This window comes from Drosophila sechellia, unplaced genomic scaffold (genome assembly GCF_004382195.2).
Source record: "Drosophila sechellia strain sech25 unplaced genomic scaffold, ASM438219v1 U_270, whole genome shotgun sequence".
NCBI classification, from domain to species: domain Eukaryota; kingdom Metazoa; phylum Arthropoda; class Insecta; order Diptera; family Drosophilidae; genus Drosophila; species Drosophila sechellia.
In genome coordinates this window covers 34,470-37,556 of record NW_022611213.1, presented here as the reverse complement: position 1 = coordinate 37,556, position 3,087 = coordinate 34,470, and the positions used below count along the sequence as shown (strand labels likewise).

General features: G+C 35.9%; 1 non-coding gene across 1 annotated transcript; it reads right to left on the bottom strand.

Moving 5' to 3' along the window:
• Nucleotides 1–480: 480 nt before the first annotated feature.
• LOC116803018 lies at nt 481–2,470 on the bottom strand. The gene has a single exon (XR_004363313.1). It is a non-coding gene; the product is annotated as a small subunit ribosomal RNA (ribosomal RNA).
• Nucleotides 2,471–3,087: the final 617 nt, after the last annotated feature.

Below are 3,087 nucleotides of genomic sequence, written 5' to 3'. Positions count from 1 at the left end.
TGAAATTTATATAAAACATTAACCTGATGGATGACGGTACAACATTGTATATTTTAGGTTGTTTGCATTAGCCAACGTATGCTCATAACATAGATGAACAATACATATTCGCAACGCGTGTATATTATGGTCCATATACACACACACTTATTTTGATTACCACACATTCAAATTATTTTTATTTAATTCGACTTCTACTTTCGAATTTAGTTTAGTTTCTTCGATTTCCATTTTCGAGAATTTTTTTTATAGGAACGCCGTTGTTGTAGTAAGTATGCCACAAATACGCACAGCAACATTAATAATGTTAAAGTCTTTTTATGAGGTTGCCAAGCCCCACATATAAAATAAAAGCCATCTTCATTTTATTTTGACTTTAACTTTTGATTCCGTGGAATCATTTTGTAATATTTTTATTTTGGTAAATTGTATTTATTTGTATTATAACAAATATTTATTAACGATAAGGATATTATACAATAATGATCCTTCCGCAGGTTCACCTACGGAAACCTTGTTACGACTTTTACTTCCTCTAAATAATCAAGTTCGGTCAACTTTTGCGAAACAACCGTAACACGCAAGGCGTCACAGTGATCACGTCCGGAGACCTCACTAAAATAATTCCAATCGGTAGTAGCGACGGGCGGTGTGTACAAAGGGCAGGGACGTAATCAATGCGAGTTAATGACTCACACTTACTGGGATTCCAAGTTCATGTGAACAGTTTCAGTTCACAATCCCAAGCATGAAAGTGGTTCAGCGGTTACCCGGACCTCTCGGTCTAGGAAATACACGTTGATACTTTCATTGTAGCGCGCGTGCAGCCCAGGACATCTAAGGGCATCACAGACCTGTTATTGCTCAATCTCATTATTGCTAGACGCAATTTGTCCATTTAAGAAGCTAGTGTCCTTATAATGGGACAAACCAACAGGTACGGCTCCACTTACATAAACACATTCAAACACAATAAACATTTTACTGCCACCATGAATGAAGGCTACATAAGCTTCAGCACCATAATCCTGAAGATATCTATTTAATATATTGAGTCTCGTTCGTTATCGGAATTAACCAGACAAATCACTCCACGAACTAAGAACGGCCATGCACCACCACCCATAGATTCGAGAAAGAGCTATCATCTGTCTTACACACTTATGTTCGGACCTGGTAAGTTTTCCCGTGTTGAGTCAAATTAAGCCGCAGGCTCCACTCCTGGTGGTGCCCTTCCGTCAATTCCTTTAAGTTTCAGCTTTGCAACCATACTTCCCCGGAGCCCAAAGCTTTGGTTTCCCGGGAAGCGACTGAGAGAGCCATAAAAGTAGCTACACCCAATTGCTAGCTGGCATCGTTTATGGTTAGAACTAGGGCGGTATCTGATCGCCTTCGAACCTCTAACTTTCGTTCTTGATTAATGAAAACATCTTTGGCAAATGCTTTCGCTTAAGTTAGTCTTACGACGGTCCAAGAATTTCACCTCTCGCGTCGTAATACTAATGCCCCCAAACTGCTTCTATTAATCATTACCTCTTGATCTGAAAACCAATGAAAGCAGAACAGAGGTCTTATTTCATTATCCCATGCACAGAATATTCAGGCATTTGAAGCCTGCTTTAAGCACTCTAATTTGTTCAAAGTAATAGTACCGGCCCACAATAACACTCGTTTAAGAGCACTAGTGCAGGTTTTTAAATAGGAGGAACATATGAAAAAATACAAGTATTTAATCACATATAAGAACTCCACCGGTAATACGCTTACATACATAAAGGTATAGTACTAACCACAATTGTAAGTTGTACTACCCGTATGAAGCACAAGTTCAACTACGAACGTTTTAACCGCAACAACTTTAATATACGCTATTGGAGCTGGAATTACCGCGGCTGCTGGCACCAGACTTGCCCTCCAATTGGTCCTTGTTAAAGGATTTAAAGTGTACTCATTCCAATTACAGGGCCTCGGATATGAGTCCTGTATTGTTATTTTTCGTCACTACCTCCCGAGCTGGGAGTGGGTAATTTACGCGCCTGCTGCCTTCCTTAGATGTGGTAGCCGTTTCTCAGGCTCCCTCTCCGGAATCGAACCCTGATTCCCCGTTACCCGTTGCAACCATGGTAGTCCTAGATACTACCATCAAAAGTTGATAGGGCAGACATTTGAAAGATCTGTCGTCGGTACAAGACCATACGATCTGCATGTTATCTAGAGTTCAACCAATATAACGATCTTGCGATCGCTTGGTTTTAGCCTAATAAAAGCACATGTCCCATAAGGTTCATGTTTTAATTGCATGTATTAGCTCTAGAATTACCACAGTTATCCAAGTAACTGTTAACGATCTAAGGAACCATAACTGATATAATGAGCCTTTTGCGGTTTCACTTTTAATTCGTGTGTACTTAGACATGCATGGCTTAATCTTTGAGACAAGCATATAACTACTGGCAGGATCAACCAGAATAATGTTTTTCCTTCATATTCCATTCATATTTTTTGAATCGAAATAAGCAATATAATAGATATATAGATTTTTCACTTTATATAATTCCATGATTTTTATTATATTGAATAAAATTCAATATTTCGCCTTTGGGTAAAATTTTAAATATATAAATATAAGTAAAAAATCTATTCGATTACGGCCATTTTTATATAGCATTCGTAATCCATATTTTCATTTTAATTTATACTTGTTTTACCAATATAACAAGAATTTCATATAATTATTGTAATATATATGTTTCTATAATTTTATCTTTTTATATATACATATTTCATTATAAAATATCATTTTATTTCCAACATACATAATTATTGTATCCACACATGTACAATTTTTGTTTAACCAATATAAATATTAAGTTAAATCATTTGCATTTTGAAGATAAATTTAAAATTTATCTCTTTTCATATATCTCTCTGGTAATATATAACATAAAACCAAGCGCATATGATAATATTTCCACATTTAATATATAATTTTATATTTCTTTCATAAGAATCCATATTTGTATTATACCGTAACGATATAATAATCCAACTATACGGCAGGTAATAAATTAATATTTGCCTGCCTCC